The 13,067-nt window shown below is 40.2% G+C and overlaps 1 protein-coding gene across 13 annotated transcripts in view; it reads right to left on the minus strand.

Annotated features, from left to right (window-relative positions):
* The window catches only part of MBNL1 (muscleblind like splicing regulator 1), a 205,880-nt gene that overhangs the window by 173,102 nt on the left and 19,711 nt on the right, over positions 1-13,067 (minus strand). For 6 of the 13 annotated variants that reach the window (XM_081790122.1, XM_081790121.1, XM_081790124.1 and 3 more), the window contains exon 1: positions 8,930-9,039. The exons of 3 other annotated variants lie outside the window; for them this stretch is intronic. The gene's annotated coding sequence lies outside the window, so the exon portion shown is untranslated. Of the gene's footprint in view, positions 1-8,929; positions 9,046-13,067 lie in introns of those variants that run through there. 4 more of the 13 variants (XM_060639006.3, XM_081790126.1, XM_081790125.1 and 1 more) reach the window with 2 other exon arrangements.

Consider the following 13,067-nt stretch of genomic DNA (forward strand, 5'->3'; position numbering starts at 1 on the left):
TATCTGTGTGACACCTGCTTTATCACAGAGGCCAGGTTACACCGGTGTTCCTTTAATGAGGGACCAGAAGTACCTGGCCAACATTGCAACACTTCCTAGCAAATAACAACATACGCCTAAAGAGGAAATTATGCTTACTTCAGAATTACCAATTTGGGATGAAGAATTTGGCGACCCTCTACAGCTCCTCAGATCCTGTGCTTTATTTAAAAGAGGTGGACACAGAAATGGCATGGTTTAAGAAGTTAACACGCAGCATCCACTTAATCGAGTTATAGAGTTCCTGATAGAACGCAATTTCAAGTGTTTTTATCTTTCTGATATTTAGAATAAAGTTCCTGATCATAAAAGAGCTCACAAGTAGCAACATAATGAACAGAATTAACATTAAAGATTGAAATTTTTATGTAAAACTTTTCTGATGAAAAGTTTAAACGATTCTTACTATATTTTAAGAATCATTTTTAACACCTCCCATTCCCTTTCACGTCCACATCTAGTCAGTTGCTACATCCTATGGACCCTATGCCTGTCACTTCTCCCCCAGTGAACATGTCCTCCTTGTCACTTCCCATCATTTCCCTCAGTCCTTCATCTCTTTCCTACAATCTCTACTGCATCCTGTGCATCCTATCCTTCCTCTAAATTGTCACTAAAATAGGTGCCTGTCGGGTTACACGCCTGGCCAAACGTCTCACGTTCCCAGCCGGGTGTCAAACTCGTACCACCTGTTTCTCAATGCCCCCCAACCTCCTTTCCCACCTAATTCCTCCCTTCTCCCTACTCTATATGCTGCCCACCTCCCCCTATGCCTTTTCTATCCTCTTTCTATTCATTCTTTTCGAGCCTCCCCAAACACTGGAGCAAGTGCGACTCTGCTAAAGTATTCCAAATGTCTGCGGTCTTGATCTCCCATGCACACTAACACAAGCATTCTTTAAATCTACTTTCATTCTTTCACGTACAAACATGGCTTCTAGAACTGGGCCACCCTGGTTCAACTCCTTGCTGTGCTACTTATTAGCGACGCCACTTGGGACTATTAACTTGTCAGTGTCTCGGTTTCCCCATCTGTGAAGCTGAGATATCAACAGTAACCATCGCACAGGGTTGTTCTGAGGAATACATGAATTGATTCATAAATCTTACCCTGGCACATAGGAAGCAGTCCAAAATGTAAGTAATCACCATGACAGTTCTTACCCTCATTACTATTCTTTATAGACCATTTCCAATTGGTTAAAAACATGGACATTTGAATAAAGACAGAAAACAAGCCTCATAATTCTACAAATGACAAAAAGAGCTGTCTAGCCATGCTACTTAATCCTAAAGATAAAGGTCATAAGGCCTAGTTTACAGCTGCAGAAAAAGATTAAATGAGCTATTTTATAAAGAAATGGACAGCAAAGTACAACTTCTACTAATTATTATTTATATGTTTAGAACTTCACAGATACAGAACTTAAGGACTGGAAGGAGTCAATGGTTGTTCCCAGATCACATATCCAGTCAGATCTGGTATAAAATAAAGTCTATACATTGTGAAGCTTCTCTATGCCTACCCACCCCACCCCCCCAACCAACAAAGTCATTTGTTCCTTTCAAAACACAGACAAAAATGCAGTAAGTATATCCAGAACTGGAAATTTTAAAATGATAATAGTAACACTGATATCACCTCCTACATTTGCAGAGTGTGTTCCACTTTTCAAAAGTTCTCCCCCAGTGAGGTCTGTTTTTGTTGTTCTCCTTGCACTGCAACAAACACTGGGGCTTTCAAAACGAACTTAGAAGCTGTTTATAAGAACTGATGTATCTTTTCGTATACTACTTCCTGAAACTAAAATTTGGTAAAGAGAAATATCAATGAGGGGGCCTTTGGCTGAGGAATGCTGAGTCACAAGTCCAGCCAATGGTTCAGAGCTTTTCCCAACAACTTTTGCCGGACAGCAGGCCTCTATGCCTTCCTTTCTTTGTATCTGTCACCTATCCGGACTACCACCACCAACCCCAGACTATCTTTCTGCTAAGATAAGAGCTACCCATCCACATGGAGTGCTAAAAGGTCATAGCAAAAGTAATTCTTTTCTTGCAATGAGAGAAGGGCAGAAACAAATAAAATGTAAATGTCTCATTACTACTACCATCAACAATGCTGGCAAACAGATTGCTAGACACAGGATTACAAATTGTAGATACTATAAGCTCTGACTGGTCTTGTAAGTTCTAACTCTAAATCAAGTTCAAAAAATGCCTTTAACGATGTTCTAAATATGAACTGCATAATGCCTTATTTTGGCATTCTTGCTATTTAACATGCTTGTGATGTGTTTTGACTATTAAACTGTAAAGTCTCTGTTTATATTTCCTCACACTCCCACTGCACATATTATTGTTACCACACTTTTTAGCATTTTCTGGAAGAGTCTGTTCAGTCACAATCACTGTAGACAGATGTTAGTCTGCTGCAAACTCAAATAAGAAGGTATAGATGATGTTGCCACACGTTCCACAGACTATCTACTTAAAGCATTTATTATTTTTCAAAACCCACAAAACTGTACTCCTAATTGGGACAATTATACCTGTGTCTGAAACCATCAGTTAGAACTTTCTGCTTTTATTTCTTCATTTCTCTTTCATTCAATGTCACATTAGACTGGATACTCAGGCTGTTTCTGATTAAAATCTCCTGGCTAATATATACTTCTCTCAATGCTGCTCATCACGCTTTATGCATCTCTTTTCCCAAAAGGAAATCACTGCTTTTTCAATACATTTTAGCATTATTTCCACTTCTTAACTTTATTATATAGATTTTTAGAAAACAACCTCATTGTAAACAACCTCACTGTCACTGTCAGTTTACTTTCAACCTAGTCTTTGGCAATTTCTCTCCATCCACTGTTCAAATCCATTACCCATGCTGGTCTCCTGACACACAGTAACTATTTGGTGCTTCAACAGTAAAACTGATGGCAAAAGCTATCAATTATTCTCATATAGGACATTTGGAAATCCATATATTTCTACTAGAAAAATGAACTAAATAAATGGACTAGAACACATACAAAAATCCCGTGTCGGGATGCTAAATATAAATGCATGAGAAATAATGGAAATATCACTGAATATATATAATTAAAACTGGCTTAATAGAATATTTTTCTATGGTTGGAAAATAAAGAATAGTTTTTTTCCCCATTATTTATGCGTTAGGACTGTTTCCTTTATTATATGTATTGGTCAGAGCTACATTAAGACTTAGTTTTCCTTATCTGAACTTCCAAAACCATGTTACCAAGCCACTGTTTATGAAATCTCACTTTCTACTTACAGTTATTTTCAAAACTCCTAACTTCTGCTACCAGACTGCTACTTCTTTGAACAAGCGTACTTTGGCTAAGTTTGGTAGATTTCACTGAGCCTAGCTTGCTATTTTTGCCACAACACATATTCACTTATAAATCAACAATACAAAATAAAATCTCTCAAATCGACTGTGATGTTTATTTCATATGATTAAACTTGTTCCCATGATCCTCGAATCTTGTTAGCTCTTTAAAACAAGTTCATTCTTACTTAATAGCTCCCAAGCTGTTTTAAAAATGAAAATATACTGTTAAATGTAAGTTCCTTTTAAAAATTCTTTGGAGGAAGAAGTATCAGTTAAAGAGGGACAGGAGTTGATATCTGCACTGACTTTAGATTATATGCTATTTAGCACAAATCTTTTTAATACTTTGATGTTATTTAACATCCAGATTATTTGAATAAATTATTAGCATTGTCTAGGGCACACCTAGCTTTCACACAAACACTCACATAAAAATTGTGTCCACATGCGTGAGTATGTACCTTATCAACTGTTATTCACCTCTTTGGATGTACAAAAGATATACTTGTCAATTTTTATTTAAAAATTTTTTTAATCTTTATTTATTTTTGAGAGAGAGACAGAGTGTGAGCAGGGGAGGAGCAGAGAGAGAGGGAGACACAGAATCCGAAGCAGGCTCCAGGCCCTGAGCTGTCAGCACAGAGCCTGACGCGGGGTTCGAACTCATGAACTGAGAGATCATGACCGAGCCGAAGTCGGACGCTCAACCAACTGAGCCACCCAGGCACCCCTATACTTCTCAATTTTTAAAACAACGCCCATGGAGATGACAGTTTTTCTTTTGCAGTATACATACTACTGGAAGCATAACAGTTATTTCAGAAACATCTCCTTTTTAAAAGAGTTGATCTCAGTGGAAAAGGAATTCTTCACTCCATGCAAGATGGCTACCTTTCATCATGAGATTATTACACCCTGAACTGTTTTAGCAAAGGGTAATCACAGAAACCTGAATAAGACCTCAAAAACAGTGGGAAAAGTGTCAACTATATAGTGCCTAATACTATAACATAAATGCTTTCAAGATTCTTCATTTTTATGGATGTCACGGGCACCCATGTTAAGATGTCTCTTGGAAAACGTAAATAATTGTCTATAAAAGAGGTACTAAAGTCATTAAAAACTAATAATATGTAAAAACCTATAAACATGTATTTGCTAAGTGTTTTTTTCCAGGATATAGCTGTAATGTTTATATAAATATATATTTGTATAATATGAAAAACACTACATAAAAATCAATTTCCCTATCTCAAACCTAAAAATATAAAATATGTCTAGAGACACTTAATGCCACATGTCAATAGCTGTTCTTGAATTCTCTGCTTTGCAATCAATATCTCTCCAACCATTAGTGACTATGCTCCATGACTCATCAGAAATGATATGCAAAGTTAATGGGGATCGTTGTTCCCCCCACACTCCCTACATGCATCGACACTAATGGCAGTTATGCCTCACATAGTGGGAGACAGATTCAAGATGGCACCAAGCCAGGAGGCAACTCTTCTGAGGTTCTCTAAAACCTGCCCTGCCCGTGGAAAGAACCCACTACATCCATCCTGTCCTATATCTTTGGCATCCTTCAAGGAAATAAAAGTAAGCATGCTTTATATGGATAAAAAAAGAAGCGCATTTTTTCAGCTTAACACTCACTGTGTATGGCAAAATGGACTTCAGTTATGAAAATATCTGAGGGGAATGTTTCCAGGACCTATGCCATTGTGCTTTGTTTGCTAGTCAGATGCTTTCTCAAGAATGTGTTCAAATTATAAAGACAATGTCTCCGTGTATAGAAATTCCTGAAAGCCCATATTACCACAGAAACTTATTTTTACGTTTCCTAATATTCAAAACAATGCCTTATACCATACAAGTGAAAATCTCATTCTTGTGAATTTATTAATTAACAATTCGGTCAGGAGTTTGTTTGGATTTACTTAATGTTTTTATTTTCTAAGGAAGGAAAGTCATAGGAAAGGAAAATACATATTAAGCATTTGAGGATAATTGCTATTTACCAAAAACTCTATTTTAAAATAAGTTTTAGTGACTCGTTTATGTTTGGTAACTTCAGGACAATGATAGCTATAGTGTCTCTAAAATGTTCCTAAGTAGCAATCATACTCTATTCTGGCCTTTGAGAGGTGTTAGGACTCATCCACTAATTATAAGCCTTTTCTCTGTTATTACTACCTCACCATTAAATCTCTAAACTAAATAGTAGTTTTGAGGAAATAAAAATAGATGTTAGGTAGTGTGTTTTCTTAGATTTTGGTTACAATGGATAAGAAAGACAAGGTATTTGTGTGTATAATATACTTTTTTAGCTTGTGAAAATAAAAGTCAATTTTATTATTTTAACCAGCAAACTCACGAGGCTTTCTCTCAGAATTCTGCTCCCCTGATCTATTTGAGAACAGCACTGTCCAATAGAAATGTAATACAAGCCACATTTGTTATTTTAGGTTTTCTAGTAGTCGTATTTTAAAAAAGTAAAAAGAAACAGGTGAAATTAATCTAACTGAATATTCTACTGAAACCAATCTATCCAAAATATTATCACTGCAACACATAATCAGTATTAAAAATACGAATCAGATGCTTTACATTCTTCCCTTCTTTCAAAGTTTTCCAAATCCAGAAGGTATTTTACACTTAGAGCAAATCTCAGTCCCAACTAGCCACATTTCAAATGCTCGACAGCCACATGTGGCTAGTGGCTACCGCATTGGGTGGCAATTCTGGATTTCCAAAAATACGAAGCTCTTGAGCCTAAAAGGCCATCACTTCAAAATCTTCCTATGTAACATCTTCTATAATCAGCATTGCTGCTAGGATTTTATTTTGAGCCAAACATTTAAGTGAATACATTTTGCTTCCTTCCTTCACTCCCCTCACCCTGCCTTTCTATTGCGCACCCTGATAACTTTCTCTTAAGGGCGTAAGAAACCCCAGCGACCTAGTCTCTTTAGCTTCTTCTAAGCAAGATCTGAGATGTTCTCGAACCTGTGCATCTTCAGTCATCAAGCAGAAAACCTGAAGGTGCAGCAAAAGGCTATTATCTGTTTTCATAAATAGAGATATCAAACACAGGTCTAAAGAACGGCAACACTGATAAATGCCAAGGGCAACCTTTTTGCTTACAATAAAAATAGGAGATTTTATATAATAAAGTAACACGCCCTGGTTCAATGAGAAATATGATTTGACTCTTCCCCTCACCCCAGGAGAAAACTTGGGATACTCTGTTCTTGGTCTGGAACAGAACCCAGTGCTTCATTTCATAGGAATTCTGTGCCCAGAGGAAGAACAGAATGCTGGAAACAGAATTTAATGAATTCAACTTGGAGTCTTAAGTTTGCCTCAAATGTGGAAATGTAAACACAAGCAATAATATTTTAAACCATGAAACACTTTGGATTCTCCACTGGCATGGCTGCATTGAGTACCACACTCGATGTGTATCTGCACACAAATTTGTTCTTAGTAACATGAGAAAAAAAAAATTAAACTAGGCACATGCGAGCTTTTCTGAGTCTCTTAGTAATAATAAAACCTGATTATTATGTCTTAAGTGACACTGTAATTATAGACGGATGGATGAAAAGGTTTTCTGGTGCTGACCTAACCTGTTCCCTCAAACACAAAAGGCAAACTTTTGTAGTGCTCGGTGAGGGAAACCCCCCATTAAACAAATAAAACTAAAAACTATGTCTACATCTTGAAAAAAAGCCCTACCAACACAATAATCCAAAAGAATTTCACCGCCATGCAAATACACCACATGGATGAGAATCAGAACACTGTCAGGTTCCTAAAAAAACAGTTTCTAGCTATAGCTGTCACCCACCGACTTTAAGAAAGATACAAGTGTCAACAGTGTGCTTTCTCAGGCTACAAAGTAACTTTATTCAGTGTCTCTGGCTATAACTCTACATCTAAGGCATTCTAAGTATTGAACTAAATATTCTCAAGATGAGTTTTACAGTCCTTGAACTTCCGTTTTAACCGCCTCAGTGATTTTTTTTTTTTTTTTTCCTATCTCAACAGCAAGACACCAACGCTCGCAGGAACCCACACAGACAACATGGAGTGGATTACTTATGCGGGTATAGACTAGTTATGTACTAAATACCCTCTGTGTATAAACAGACACTGTGTTCAAACCCAGGAGGGAGGAACACGGCGTCCACGGGTGTAGGATTTCAAAGCGCCTTGCAGAGGGCCTGCAAATCCAAAGGGCATTAATTATGACTTCTCTCTTGGTGTATTAATTTGTTTAAGAAACGCCTCAGAGGACGGCAGAGTTTTACCATCCATCTGCTATCGCTTGTGCCTGTGCTGGTGGGCACACAAAGTAAAGACAGTGGCAAATAACCTTTCTGGCAGCTTCTTACTCCGTTTTAATCCCAGGGAAGCACACTCCACGGAAACACACCATCAAATCTCAGCAGCAGCCGTCTACTCTCAGGCCAGGGAGAGACTTAAGAACACAATGACTCTTGTAGCAACACCCCTGCAGTTGTAAAGTGCCGTGAGAGGGGCCAACACAAGCTCCACCATATACCTGCTCGTGTTACAAGCTCTGGAATCAAAGTATTCTCACATGACACATTACTACCAATAACAGATTCCGGCTCCGTTTCAAAAAAAAAAAAAAAAAAGTGTGGGGGTGGGGGGGGGGACTACATATTTGTCCTGCTTTTGTCTAAAAACCAGAACCCAAGTACTAACTACTTTTCCTCCTCAACCTTTCGTGAAAGCAATTCAACCAACTGCGGCTCCACCCAGAGAGCGTCTATACTTACTTTTCTTACAGTTTTTGAGTGACGCACTACAAAACGATGGGGAGGGGGGGGGAGAGAGGAGCCCTCTCATGCAGGGCGTCTTCCGCCCTGTAAACTTGGCAAAAGGCAAACTGGACTGAAATACAGCACTCTCCATATAAGGAAGCCCAGCTAAACATGTCATGCGTAATTTATGGGTAGCAGGCAGAGAATTAACCTTTGCGTGCACATATTTGGCCCAGATGAAAACCGGGGCTGGATGGCAGCCCCCGGGGACAGGGATGCGGGAGCTCTTGGGAGACACCGTGGCTCGCGTCTGATGGGCTCGCGTCTCCTCCTGACGAAGGTCATTAAGTTGTAAGTACACTTCCACGCACCTGTTTCTTTCATTCCCCCCCCCCCACCACCACCGCCGCCCCCCGCCTCTTTCTCTCTTTCTTTCTTGCTCTTTCTGCCTCGGCTGCCAGCTGGAAGCTGGCTGCGCTCTGACAGTGTCCGCAGAGCCCCGGGAAGGGCGGCTCGGAGCTGGGCTGCAGCTGCAACCTCCCGCTCTCCCTCCAGCTCGAGCTGGTGTGCGAGAGGGAAGCCTCCACCGCGGCGAGCCAGCCGCTGCGGCTACGAGACGCAGCCGGCCGGAGCCTCCTCTCACTTCCTCCTTCAGCCATGTACAGCCCCGAAAGAGTACAAACAATGCAGAGCAGCGGAGCAGCGCGAGGAAACTGTGAACAGGGAAACTTACCTCTCACATTTTTTTTCAGAGGCAGCCCGACTGCCGACCGAGTGCCCAAGGCATTGTGGGAGTCCTGATTCCAAGAGGCCCGCGATTTAAAATTGAACTTGTCAGTTCCCAGTCACGGGAGCATTGTGAGCGCCACAACTCATTCAGCTGCAGTGGAAAGACTGTTGCATGTCGCTGTGCAGCCTCTTATCGCCGAGGTCTGGTTTCCGCTGCTGCTGCGCGGCCCCTCCCCCGCCAGCCCAGCCCCACCAGGAAGCCCGGGGCGGACTCGTCGAGCTCCCGGACGCACGCGGCCGCGAAAAAACGCTCTTCAACTTTCCGCCGCCCTCCCGCCCTTCCCCGGCCGCCCTGGCGCCCCTCAACCGAACAAAGTCCGCAAGGGGTGGTCGTGGCCGCTCGCGGGTCGGCGCACGGAGCAAAAGGAAGCCGCAGCCGGCGCTGGCGAGGTGCATCCCCGCAGCCAACCGGTGGTATGTTCCATCTTACACGTTCAACATTATTGCAGCCGAGCTATAGTGCAAACGGGACGCACCCCTACTACTTTCTGCTCCTTCCGACCAGCCGGGCGGACAAATAGGTTCTTTTTTTTTTTAAAGAGGCCGGTGGATGGGTCTTTTATAAGGAAGCCGGCAAGGTTAGGTTGAAGGTGAGAATCCGATCGGCATGAAACGGTAAGGATCGGATGGGGCTGCCGCCTTAAAATGCACCACACAGTTTTTGAACCTGGATGGCTCACAGGCGGGAAAAACATCTGCAAGGCTGCCAGTGTGTGTCTGCCTCAAGTAACGGCGTGTGCGCAGTTTTGCAGTTCCTTAGTAAAACTGATTGTCACACAAGCACAAAAACTCCTGTTCCAGCTTCCCGTCTAGCTTGTAAATAATATTTGGAATGTAAAACCCTTTCTTCCCAACTCTGCATTACATGATTTATAGAAAAGCACAGCTCCTTCTTTAAAAATAAAATGCCATTTTCTGAAATACTGGAATATTCTAAGGCACATAAGTCATATTATTGTTGGAGCAAAAGAAACCACAGCCCCGAATCATAATTCATTGGGTGTTGTAAGATGTAACTTGGCTTCCCTTTGAATGGAAAGAATTTGGGGTTAATGTGATGTGATAATGTTTTGGAGATTTGGGGGCAGAATTTCCTTTGGATTTAAGGAATTTTGATAACTTGTTCAATAATGAATCTAATTTAAACCATTGGTTCCATGTTTTGGACACAATCTGGAATGAAATGGTAGGTAAGGTGCAGTGTTCTTCCTACAACTTTATTAAGTTGTGTTAAAGAGGGTGCGGCTGGCTTCTGGAGGAGAAGGAAAAAGATGAAAGGTGCTAAGGTTCAGAAATAAGTCCAGAGGCACTAATAACAGACTTGAGTTCTGACCCTTGACTAGATCCACAAAACACTGAGTTAATACTGTGCACTGCTCCCTTCCATACAAATTAATTAATTAATTAACTAGTTAATTAATTAATTAGATGGCCCTACTTATCAGTGTTAATCATTAAAAAGTACCCAAGCACACACACAGTTGAAGTAGATTAAGAGGACACTGACACTTTCTCAGAGGACAGGAATGGGCATTCTCTATCTGCCAATTAGTAGCTATGAGGACTTCCTTCCTTCTAATTCAGCATTCACTGCAACAACTACATCGAATGCCTGCTATGCCAAAGCTATAAGAATGGGTAACACAGTCCCTACACAGTCAAGGATGATACTTCTACTAGGAAAGAGACAAACCAATTAACTCTGCCTGAGGGGTGAATGCTAAGATGGTGTAGGCAAGCCCAAGGGGGCCTGAGGAAGGTTAGGGAAGGCTTCCTGGAGGAGTTATTTTGAACAGGTGCCTTGAAAGGTATATAGGAATTAGCGAGATGGAAAGGGAGTTGGGGCTGGACAAGTGAAGAAAAGAGCATGGTCAATACAACGGGCCTACCAGCCTTCCTGTTAGAGGTGAAGGAAGGGTAAGTGTAGGGGAGTGGCAGGAGATGAGCCAAAAGCAGGTCTGTGTTAAGCCCAGGAGTCTCTACTCTGAAAACCATGATGAAATGGAAGAGTTTATACAGCAAGGGGATAGGTAGGTAGAGTTTGGATTTGTGTTTCAGAAAGATCCTGTGGCAGCAGCTTGAGGGTGAATGGGAGTGCGGGGTGGCGGCCCATAGAAGAAGGGTGAATGGGTGTGGACAGACTGGAAAAATGACTCACACAGGGAATGAGGAAGGGAGGAACCTTGGGAGACTCCCAAATCCCTGGCTTAGCCTACTGGATTGTTTGCTACTTGCCTTTTAATGTCTTCAATTTGCCTTTCATTCTCCATGACAACGAACCCATGACTTCTGAGCTGGGCCACCTATGCGTCTGCTAACAGGTTGGTGCCCTAGCTGGCTTCCACACACACCTCAGGATGTCCAGTGGACCGCTAAGGACTAATCCCCATTGTGGGAATTTATTTTCAATTGTTCTCAGACCCTTGTAGACTTCCAAGTTAGCACTTTGGTGCTCTCTTTTCTTGTGGGTTAGAAAATTTGCTGTTTGGAGCAACATGGTGAAACACAGGACTTTGGACCTGTGTACGGTGCAAGAAGGGAAATTATTTTTCCACTTCGGCACTGGAGAAGGGGGGAAGTTCTGGGAACAAAAGAGAAATTGAAACTGAGACAGATTTTCTGCTCCACCGAACAGAATACAAAGAAATACAAGAAAGACCCTTGAATGTTAGAAACGGTAAAATAAACATCCTCGTAAATGACTGAGAAGAGAAAAAAATGTTATTTTACGTTAGATAAAGGAAAAAGGGATGGCTAACAAAACTCATATGAAATAATGGTCAATCTAGGACTCAAAAATGTGTCAAAATAAATTGTGATATAAAACTTCGTTGCCAGTGACTTTGCTTAATATATTATTACAGATGATATTATAACATGAGTAATGATATTGAAAATTTTGAAGCACTGTAACAAGAACCAGATCACATGTTAAAAATATTAAATCATGTTGCTAGCTTTCAACTACCAGTAGCATTCTAACCACATTTTAAATTGTGGAAATTATTAAAAAATCATTAGTAATAAAAAGTAAATAGTTTCCCATTTAGAATACCAATGATAGTCCCTCAGTGCCAGGAGAGCATTAGCAGTATGGTTTCCTATGCTTCTGTGAAGTGTACTGACAGTTCACAGGTTCATGAGTGAGTAGATCCATAAGTATAAAAAGAAGGTCATTTGTGGGTGGAGAGGGAAATTATAGAAAACAATTTCAGATGAAACAGAACTACCTTTTTAGATAAAGGAAAGAATGTTCACTGCCGGTTTCTGAAATATTTCAAACCATTCAAGTCTTAATTATACCAATGAATCCCAATAGAAATGCAGTTAAGCAATATGGTTTTTAGAGATAATATCAACTACCAGGTTCACCAATAATGCAGATAAAGGAAATGGTAGCATTTATCTTTTTCACTCAGATGGGAGTCTGTGAAGCACCTGTGTAAATGTGTGAGCGTGTGTATGAATTGTATCTTCCTTGTCCTACATACACATTTATAGCTCAGTAAGTTCTCATAGCCTCCCAAATGTGATTTGCCTTTCCTGGCCAAACAAAACAAAACAAAACAAAAACTCAGTGAAAATATCCCAAAAAGGTATGTTTTTTTAAAAAATTGAAATATGAAAAGGTCTTGAATCACTGATCTAGGAATACTGTTTTTATTATACCAGGATAAAAATAATCCATTGCAAGATACTGTCAAAACTGAGACCCAGATGCAGATCTTTGCTTTCTAGCTCATGTTTAAATACATATGGTTGAGAGAAGAAGCTTCTGGAAGGCAGTGAAGAGTTGGAAACATTTTTGTATGGAGAATCCATTTTAAGCAGATACATTAAATGTATCTCTATTAAATTTCACAGTGGAGGAGGGAGGCACTCTTCTATAGCCTGGATTCAAATTTGTTCAAGTATCTGAATAAATATACTGATAGAGTTATATGACTTTAGTTTACCTTCAGGGACCTTTTATATTTTACTTGCCAAGTAAGTTTTATAAATTATACCCAGTATTTAAATATAACATATTCTATTACATGTTATGTATATATAGTATGTTATGTAATACAACACATTGTATA

This window comes from Panthera onca, chromosome C2, assembly GCF_046562875.1.
Source record: "Panthera onca isolate mPanOnc1 chromosome C2, mPanOnc1 haplotype 2, whole genome shotgun sequence".
NCBI classification, from domain to species: Eukaryota; Metazoa; Chordata; class Mammalia; order Carnivora; family Felidae; genus Panthera; species Panthera onca.